The sequence below is a fragment of the Perca fluviatilis genome, chromosome 13 (assembly GCF_010015445.1).
Source record: "Perca fluviatilis chromosome 13, GENO_Pfluv_1.0, whole genome shotgun sequence".
Classification (NCBI taxonomy): Eukaryota; Metazoa; Chordata; class Actinopteri; order Perciformes; family Percidae; genus Perca; species Perca fluviatilis.
The window spans coordinates 5,580,676-5,591,578 of record NC_053124.1 but is presented as its reverse complement, the minus strand read 5'-3'; the positions used below and the strand labels follow the sequence as shown (position 1 = coordinate 5,591,578).

General features: G+C 40.0%; 1 protein-coding gene across 2 annotated transcripts in view; it reads left to right on the top strand.

Annotated features, from left to right (window-relative positions):
- The first annotated feature begins 5,992 nt into the window (after nucleotides 1-5,992).
- Nucleotides 5,993-10,903, top strand: part of LOC120572024 (putative nuclease HARBI1) — a 37,887-nt gene continuing 32,976 nt past the window's right edge. For both annotated transcript variants that reach the window (XM_039821208.1, XM_039821209.1), the window contains exon 1: nucleotides 5,993-6,190. The gene's annotated coding sequence lies outside the window, so the exon portion shown is untranslated. The remainder of the gene's footprint in view (nucleotides 6,191-10,903) is intronic.

Sequence of the window (10,903 nt, the reverse complement as noted above, 5' to 3'; positions counted from 1 at the left end):
TTTGAGTTGTGTTGTGTGTCTAGCTAGTTTTCTCATTCTTTAATTTTATTTCATGGTTTACATATATTTCATACTGGACAGAAGGGTTGAATATGTAGATAGTTTTCTAAAACTTTTTTTTATAATTTGCTAAAGTTGAAGTAACTTTTACACTAACATTTCAGAACATCTAAAAATCACAAATCCGAGACAAACGAGGAAAGAAAAATATTAATAAAATCCCTTTTCATTCCATTAAAATATCTAAATCTCTAGCCCTAAGCCCTAAGGTTTTAATTTTCTACATCTACCAACAGAAAACGTTTAAAGCCTGCTATATATTCTGCATAGTCACCAGAATATATTAGTGTTGAATGGAGCAAACATACAGATGGTTTTACTATTCAAGTTATCATCATGGGGCTAAAAAGGTTCAGTTTGACCTCGGTGGTTCTCCTGAGGAGCATGGCTGAGCAGTCATCTTATGCTCTCATGAAGTATGTTTGTGTAAGGGTGGCATTAGAAGAAACACCACATGATTTCTAAAATGAATTGGGTTCATCCTCTGGATAGAAGGACTCTAGCTAAATGGTGCTCCTGATAGCTACGTGCGTGGAGAATCAGAAAGGAGTTTATTGCCAAAGTAATTACCCTACGTGGAATTTGCCAATCAGGATTGGCGTAATGACATGTGCTTGAGGGTCGCAGTAAGGCTTGCTCCCATGGTGACACATTGAAACGAATATAATGAAGAAGAACTGCCCTTTCCCAAAAAGTTTCCAATGATGGCTGCTCAGATGATTCTGTGTAACAAACCATCTGGCTCGACGGGTTACCTGAGATTGGCACCTGTGGAAAAGCTCATTTAGTGTCCAAAATGGAAAGGGTTCATCCAATAGGGATGAACCCAATATCCAATAGTAGCATGTCCACAGAAGATTTAGCTTGGCATGGCCCATGGCTCTAGAGAAAAGGTTAGGGGAGTGGGACGTTGTTCTCTTTGGGAGGAGGTTGGTCAACAAATGCAAGGCAAGTTTACACATTCAACACATTTCACACACAAAGGCAAGTCAAAGTGCTTTACATAAAGCATGAATGAAAAAAGACAAGATTTAAGAAACACAGAAGTATAAAAATTTTACATCTTTAGTCAAAGACTCCCAAAATACTCATGATTATCCTTGTATGATTTCTGTCAGATTTAAAAGCTTAGAAAATAAATCTAAATCAAATGCCGCAAAATAGAAATCCTCATTAAATTAAATTATAAACCATGTACTGAGATTGCTATTCATCATTTATTAATACATCTGTTAAACTAATGGAGTGTTAATTTGCATAAATTTCCAGAACACAAATCTGAACATTGGATAAAGTGTCTAGAAGTGTAGAGTAAAAGGTTTTTATAGACGGCACTTTGGATATCTCTTTTTTTTATCACTACATAAATCAGAATATAGTTCAACAGCCATAAAAAGAAAATCTGTTTTCACCACGGTTTTAGTTATAAAATGTTACCTACATCAGGCTTTGAATGATATTAACAAATGCTATGGAAGCAAAAGAGCCCAACAACTCAAAATTGAAAAATTATGGTTTTGCCCTTAAGCAAAGAAATGCTGGGAGATAGCCTCTTTCACACCCCTGCCAGTAGGGTATGTCCGAGCCCGACCCAAGCCCGACACAGTTAAAATCAAATTTTTTTTCTCATACTAATGACGTGTGTTTGTTTGATGAGCGCATCAGCGCACACGGGGCAACAAGCGCACATTAATACGCTGTTTAATTTAAAATGTTCAATGCCTTATCGCACTTCGGGTATCCATCCTCTAGTAGTCAAGGGTGATGGGGTCCACAACATCAGGGGGTTGTTGGCTGACAGGAGGGGCTCTTTCCTTTCATATCGAGGCCACATTGTGGAGCTCAACACATGCTGTCACTATTTGACAAGCCCGGTCTAGGGCCACTCGAAGGCCACCAAGGCAGTTGAAGTGGGCTTTCAGTATGCCAAAAGTCATTTCTTTCCTGACCCTTGTTTTGGTAAGGGCCACGTTGAAGGTATTCTGTGGCCCTGCGTTCGGTCAGGATAGGGGGTCATCAAAAAGTGCCAGCAGGCGTACCCCCGGTTCCCCACCAGCAATCCACTGAAAAGCCCTAAAGATGAAAAGTAATATTACCATAATCAGTATTACAAAATGTGACTTACAGTTGCCATACCTTGCTCAAATCTGTGGCACAGTGCAGACTCAGTTAAAGATCCGGGAGTCATGGACTGACCCAGGCCACTTTGCCTCAGTGCAGGTGACCAAGCACTGATTGTCACAAGTCATCTGCAAAAGCATCTCGTCATAAGTCCACAAGGTTACAGTATTAACATGAGGGAAACATCAATGTGCATTTAAAGGACTCCTAAACCAGTATGACCAAACATGTGTATCCTTCTTTATCCTTTAGCTGAACGTTGATGCTGCGGAATGAGTTGTGATTAATGAAATCGCCTTCGTTCTCACCCAGCGATGCTGTAATGGGAATATGGGTGCAATCTATGGCACCGATCACTCTCGGGAACCCTATCATATGACTATGATGGATTTCATATGCAACAGTGAACGTCATGGGGCCTAGATTATTTATAGATGAAGTAGTCAATTTACAGTGCCTTGCGAAAGTATTCGGCCCCCTTGAACGTTTCGACCTTTTGCCACATTTCAGGCCTCAAACATAAAGATATAAAACTGTAATTTTTTGTGAAGAATCAACAACAAGTGGGTCCCAATTATGAAGTGGAACGAAATTCATTGGCTATTTCAAACTTTTTTAACAAATAAAAACTGAAAAGGGTGGTGCAAAATTATTCAGCCCCTTTCAGTGCAGCAAACTCTCTCCAGAAGTTCAGTGAGGATCTCTGAATGATCCAATGTTGACCTAAATGACTAATGATGATAAATAGAATCCACCTGTGTGTAATCAAGTCTCCGTATAAATGCACCTGCTCTGTGATAGTCTAAGAGGTCCGTGTAAAGCGCAGAGAGCATCATGAAGAACAAGGAACACACCAGGCAGGTCCGAGATACTGTTGGGGAGAAGTTTAAAGCCGGATTTGGATACAAAAAGATTTCCCAAGCTTTAAACATCCCAAGGAGCACTGTGCAAGCGATAATATTGAAATGGAAGGAGTATCAGACCACTGCAAATCTACGAAGACCCGGCCGTCCCTCTAAACTTTCAGCTCATACAATGAGAAGACTGATCAGAGATGCAGCCAAGAGGCCCATGATCACTCTGGATGAACTGCAGAGATCTACAGCTGAGGTGGGAGACTCTGTCCATAGGACAAAAAATGGTCGTAATACTGCACAAATCTGGCCTTTATGGAAGAGTGGCAAGAAGAAAGCCATTTCTTAAAGATATCCATAAAAAGTGTCGTTTAAAGTTTGCCAAAAGCCACCTGGGAGACACACCAAACAGGTGGAAGAAGGTGCTGTGGTCAGATGAAACCAAAATCAAACTTTTTGGCAACAATGCAAAACGTTATGTTTGGCGTAAAAGCAACACAGCTCATCACCCTGAACACACCATCCCCACTGTCAAACATGGTGGTGGCAGCATCATGGTTTGGGTCTGTTTTTCTTCAGCAGGGACAGGGAAGATGGTTAAAATTGATGGGAAGATGGATGGAGCCAAATACAGAACCATTCTGGAAGAAAACCTGATGGAGTCTGCAAAAGACCTGAGACTGGGACGGAGATTTGTCTTCCAACAAGACAATGATCCAAAACATAAAGCAAAATCTACAATGGAATGGTTCACAAATAAACATATCCAGGTGTTAGAATGGCCAAGTCAAAGTCCAGACCTGAATCCAATCGAGAATCTGTGGAAAGAACTGAAAACTGCTGTTCACAAACGCTCTCCATCCAACCTCACTGAGCTCGAGCTGTTTTGCAAGGAGGAATGGGCAAAAATGTCAGTCTCTCGATGTGCAAAACTGATAGAGACATACCCCAAGCGACTTACAGCTGTAATCGCAGCAAAAGTGGCGCTTCAAAGTATTAACTTAAGGGGCTGAATAATTTTGCACGCCCAATATTTCAGTTTTTTATTTGTTTAAAAGGTTTGAAATATCCAATAAATTTCGTTCCACTTCATGATTGTGTCCCACTTGTTGTTGATTCTTCACAAAAAATTACAGTTTTATATCTTTATGTTTGAGGCCTGAAATGTGGCAAAAGGTCGAAAAGTTCAAGGGGGCCGAATACTTTCACAAGGCACTGTAAGTTATTATTTACCCGCTATTTCATAAAAGCCCTCTTTAATGGAGTGCATGGGCAAGTGCCCTGGGAACACAACAAATGTATCAAGTAGTGCAGTTAGAGCAAGGACCAGCTTGCGAATTGCGCGGCAAACCGTGTTCTTGCTCAGGTTCTCCGCATCAGCCACATCATACATGAAAGAACCCGTAGCAAAATAACGCAATGCTATGCATACAGTCTGTGGAACTGTAAGCGCACAATTTCGATGTGTAGCAATAGCAACATACGACTCAAGAAGCTGACAACGTAATTCTCTCCGCTGAAAATCAATTTCTTTCATAAAGATACCGATCAGGGAATGCCAACAGGTTTTGTCGGTCTCTACATGTTGTAGCTTTTCTGAGCGTATCATAGAGTATTGATTGGTCAGTAGGCGGTGCTTTCATACCGGTTGATCGCTGATCCCGAGCAGGTTAGGTGGCCACCATGGCGATGTAACCCGGTAACAAGTGACCCACCGTCGTGATACACAAAACCCTTGGTTGAACCTGAAGTTACCTCGGTAACCCTAAATCCTGCTTCGTAATACAGGTCTCAAGTGTTATTTAATTCGGTCTGGACTCAGTGATAGTAAAATAATCATTGAATAGTGTCCACCAGCAGACACGCCTGCACATGTTTGGACAAGAACTCTAGACTCTGAGCTTCCTCCTATCAGGGACAGAACCGGACACTTTTTAAGATTTCTTTTGGGGCATTTTAATCCTTTATTAGAGCCACGCAGGATAATAGCATGGCGGACTATAGATATTACTAGCCTACTAACTATTACTATCGGCATTTAAACAAGACACTATTACAACCTCCTCTACAGTGTTTGGCTGACAGCGCTGTCTGGAGCAGAACTTTATAACGAATAATGACCAGAACGCACACTTTTTATTTCTCTGTGTGGAAATGCGATGATCACAGATGATAAACAAAAGCATTAAAACATTACCTTATAGGTAAAACATGAGGTTCATGTAGGCTGATATAGGAGCTGAGTGTGGGGTTGTTGCTTTGCAGGTGCAGTAAACCAACAAAAACTGGACAGGGAAATGAATAATATATGATTTATAATATTTGTAGGTAAGGTGTATTGAAGAAAGTATTCTTCAGTACAGAAATTATTGAAGAATAATTCAAAAAATGAAAAATATATTTGGATGAGAAAAAGCATGAACTAATAACTCTCATTCAACCTTTGTTTTAACTGGAAAATACATTGAGGTAGAGACCTCACTTACAATATAGCAGAGTAATATACCAAAGTTGATCCCCCAAATCAATGCATTGGAATGGGACATGAGGATTGCAGAATTGTTTGCACTGCTTTCATTGTAAATAGATACGTCATGTTAACAGAAATGTTGAGGGTTAACCCTAAAGATTCCCAGAGTGTTTGACTCTACAGAGCAATGTTTGTGTCGTTTGCAGACTCAGAGTCAACTCTGAAATCCGGATTCAGGGACAGCCTAATCCTGTGCCTGCATGTATGCTGTTGTGGATGTGCATATTGCCCTGAAGTACCCATTACTGAAAATATGTTCCTGCACACAGGCTGTACTCAACTGGTGGCGGTTATGAAACAATCCAATCATGATAGCTGATAACTGGCATTCTCTCTTGTTCTTTGGCTCCCCTTCCCGCTGGCTGCGGCTGTCCTGCTGTGATTAGGATTGACGTACTCCCTGGAGCTGTGCTGTTTGTCTCTGTGATTGAACATAGAGGCTGCTCCCTCCTGCACTCACCCCTACTGTCCTCACTTGACAACTTCCACCAGTCAGCAGAACCAGTAAAGCTTACCGATCACTGCCATGAGGAAAATCTCCCCTTTTCACCATGATGGAGCTGCTTACATTTTTGTACAGGGCCAGCACTGGCCTTTTAGAGGCACCACCCATCGCCTGCCTATGGTAAGAACCATGAAGATAAAATGCTACATTTTATTTGTTTAACAGTTGCCTTATATTGATTTCTATCTGAACTAGCCTTAAAAACCAATATGTGTAATATATGTAATCTCTATGATTACATATATTACACATATTGGTTTTATATGATAATGATAATTTAAAATAGCTGCATTCTATATGCAGCTATTTTAAATTATCATGTAAACCGCCAAACTGTAAGAAATGTTAAAACATGAGCTCAGTTTCCTTAATGGTAGCTACAGCCCTGATCTTGCCTGATTTATCTTTTAATCTTCTAATTTTCAGTTTTGTTAAAAACTGTAATTGGTGGTACTGGATGAATGAATGGGCAGCTCTACTGGCTACATAGTGCCACAGCAAGCATGCTTGAAGCTGTATGGCATTTTATCTGGTTTACCATGGGCGTTGTCACAGAACTGGTCTGGAATCAATGAGGACCACCACTTTTCATGAGCCCTGGTCTCAGTGACACCATCGAAGCAACACTGACCTCTGGCTGTGAGCTGCACTCTGAGAGGAGTTCTTGCAGAAAACCATCCGTACAGTCCATTTTACATTTAACATCCCCTTCTCACCCTCCTCCGTAATCAGACTGAAGGACAGAGTAGCTCCCTAGGTGATAAGAACGCCACTGTGGGATAGTGCTGAAAATAGATACTGCAAGGCATGACAGGATACAGAACGTGCCATAATGTGTTCCAGCCTGTAAGACTGCCAACAGTCTGTACACAGTTTAGTAAGGCTCTGTGAAAATGCTTTAGTTTTTATTGAAACAGTATTATCTCAATATATAGGATTGATTAAATGTAAGTGAAAAGTTTTGCGAATTTAAAAGTTTGCTGATCATCATCATCTTTTTTACTCTTACAAGCATAGAGCTGCTTCACAGACAGAACTGGTTGCCTAGCCCCTTATTGCCTTACTCCACCAGAAATGCGGAGGAAGGTCTGGCTACACCACAGATGCATTCTGGGATAGGAGAAAAAAACTCTCTGTGTTCTTTGTATTTCTTTAAACCAATTACAATGGTCTTGGGAGTTGCTAAGCTTCAGATGCAGCGACGGTGGCTCTGCTAAATAGTCTCAGGAAGGAACTTGTTTTGGTGGAACATTTACCAGTATATCTCCATGTGTACCTCGTCCACAGCAATCCCACCAATCGGTCCCAAAACGTCCCAGCTAAGAGAGGAAATGCCCTAAACATATTCTTTCTAAATCTTTACATTCATTCCCGAAAGAACCAAGCAGGTATGAGGGGCCGTCAGGGACATTATTCAGAATTACCTCTCGCACACACTACTGAAACGCTCTCACACATACAAGTGAAATGCTCTTATATATACTACTGAAACGCTCTCACACATACAAGTGAAACGCTCTTATATATACTACTGAAACGCTCTCACACATACAAGTGAAACGCAACGCTCTCACACATACAAGTGAAATGCTCTTATATACACTACTGAAACGCTCTCACACATACAAGTGAAACGCAACGCTCTCACACATACAAGTGAAATGCTCTTATATATACTACTGAAACGCTCTCACACATACAAGTGAAATGCTCTTATATATACTACTGAAACGCTCTCACACATACAAGTGAAATGCTCTTATATATACTACTGAAACGCTCTCACACATACAAGTGAAACGCAACGCTCTCACACATACAAGTGAAATGCTCTTATATATACTACTGAAACGCTCTCACACATACAAGTGAAATGCTCTTATATATACTACTGAAACGCTCTCACACATACAAGTGAAACGCTCTTATATACACTACTGAAACGCTCTCACGCGCAATCCTGAAACGCTCTCATACACGCTACTGAAACACTCTCATAAACGCTACTGAAACGCTCTGATACACGCTACTGAAACGCTGTCATAAACACTACTGAAACGCTCTCATAAACGCTACTGAAACGCTCTCATAAACGCTACTGAAACACTCTCATAAACGCTACTGAAATGCTCTCATATACACTACTGAAAAACTTGCTTACACGCACAACATTTTGCATAAACTACAAAAAAGCTTTACCAAATACTAGTAAAATAGTGCTCATATAGCTTGCCCTTAAGGGTCAGATGTGATCATGGTAAGGAAAATATAAATGTTGCCTGTTTTATGTTGGAAAGAAGATGATTGAACAGTGTTATTACAGGTTTATCAGTACACAACCAAAGGATTGAGAGAATATGGGCAGAATTCAATAGTGTTGTATCTAGACACTTTATAAACATCTTTAACTTCATGGAGGAACAGGGTGTACTGGATTCATTGAATGAACTACATTTATTTTGTCTGCATTATTTTTATTGACCAAGGATTGAAAGAGCAGTAACATAATTCATCAATCAATCAATAGAACCACCATGACCTCTCCACACCAGGGGGGCAGACACCTCTCCAGCTGTGGCATTCAGGTGTCATTAATAATGCAGGAATCCATCCAGCTCTAAACAGCATTTTTGATGCTGATAACTACTATGGCATTGATGAAGAAGGGCCATTACCTAAACTTCAAACCAATAATAATGTTGTAATTCCAGACATAGATGTAACTATTAATGAGACCACAACTAACATTATTCAACAAGTAAACCCACTTGAAAAATGATGGGGACCATGGAATAGATGTTTTTCTTCACTTCTGCACTTTTTTAAGGAACACGCCGTTATTGTTATTAAGTAAGAATTCAGATAGTACATACCCTTCTCATCCTCGTTGTATCGCTGTCTGACGGCTCCAGCCTTTTAGCCTTAACACAGATCCTGCAGGTACCTGGTTCCAATAGCCTGCTGCTTTGAATATCAACATGTTTGTTATGTTTATTTAGAGGACAAACAATAACATAAGAGACAGCCGTCTTTCTAACAGTAAACAAACCGGGAACTATATTCTCAGACAGGCTTGCTGCGAGCATATCCACTCCAAGTACTATATTCTTCCGCCTGAGAATATAGTTCCCGGTTGTTTACAGTTAGAAGACGGCTGGTTTCATGTTACGTTTTTTTTGTACACGCTAGTGACTCTATAAATCACAACATGTAAATAGGAACATGTTGGTGTTATTTTGTCATTTATTCGAGCAGTAGGATTACTGGAACCAGTTACCTGATGTTCTGTGCTGGCCTGATGCTGCTGGAGCCGCAGCACGCACTGAGATGAGAAGGGTATGTATCGACTTGTCTAACTCTGGGGTTACGTGAATAAGCTAAATTCCCAATAAGTCGGTGTGCCTTTAAGTGAATAGCATAGGAGTTATGTTAAGGTTTGTTAAAATGTTTTCTTCACTTGTGCAGTGTATTCTGTGAATTAAAGTTTTGTTAAAAAAACACATTTTATGAAAAATAAATTAACATTTGGTAAAAGTTTGGTAAAAATATGAAACATGCCGTTAAAATGTAAATATGTTTTAAAACATAGGCTTGACTGAGTCAACTGAATCGTGGTGAAACTATATAAAATACATAAGTTATATTGCATACGGCATTCAGAAATGAAAATAATAACTCTTGTTTGAAACTTTTTTCAGAAAACAGACAGACAAGCAGAAAGGTAGAGACAAACAGAGAAAGTGAGACACAGACAGAAAAAGTTTTCAGAGCATGACATGTTCATGCCCCGCAAACCCATATGTGTTCCCTAATGCAAAGTCAAACTTCTCCTTGAACAGTTGGTAAGACACATGTAGTGGCAAGTTGATGCAGTTAACACATGTGTTGGCAAAGGGAACATTGATGTAGAGAAGCCATCATCTCCTTTGTGAATGAACTGGTCAGATGCTCAAGTTGTGAAGGCCAATATCTTCTCTAGTTTGGATGGCCCTTCTTCTATAAAAAGAAAAACATTATCAGTGGTAGTTGGTCCAATTAAATATGTATGTGAATCATCTCTAAAGCAATTAACATCAGCTGATACTGAATAAATTGTCCAGTAAGAGTATTTCACTTCTCAAAACCAAAGCGTCTAAAAATCTGATGCCTCTTATAGCAATTCATTTATAACAGGTCTTTCATCTTTCAACATTCGCAGGTTGTTTGTGATAATGTTATGACTACCAAGAGAATAAAATAAAAGAATGATACTAAAAAACAGATGACCATTAAACCATTAATTACCCCTGCATTTTGGAGATAGTCCCTCCAGAAAGTAACACCATCTCGTCAGCAGCTCTCTTGTGCTCCCTTCTGAGAGACGACGTTGAAAAGATCATCCACAGCTCATAGCAGAACAGGGGTCGAAGCTGTCTGGATGTCGTCGGATTTGGTCCTGAACCCAAAGAGTTTTCAGTCCTTCACAGAATCTGTACAAACAACATGGATAATTGTGCAATCCATAATTCAATTGTACACTGTCAAATTGTCCCTTGGTTTTATACAAACACAATAGATTTTGTGAAGCTAGTCTTACACCTTGTTGGTCAATGGTTAAAATTATGACTCCTTTTGAGATTGATCTGACTGTACAACAACTAACACTGAATACCTTTGAAATGGACTTTGAACTCTGTGGATGACCTGAAACATGACAATTTCAGCAGATCCCTGTCTCTTATCGACCGCATAGGCCTCAGACATCCTGCATTGGCCAAGTAGTCAAGCAAAGGTGCATTTGACTTTTCAAGGTCCTCAAGGGTTGTACATTGCTACAATGCGATAAATAAGAGG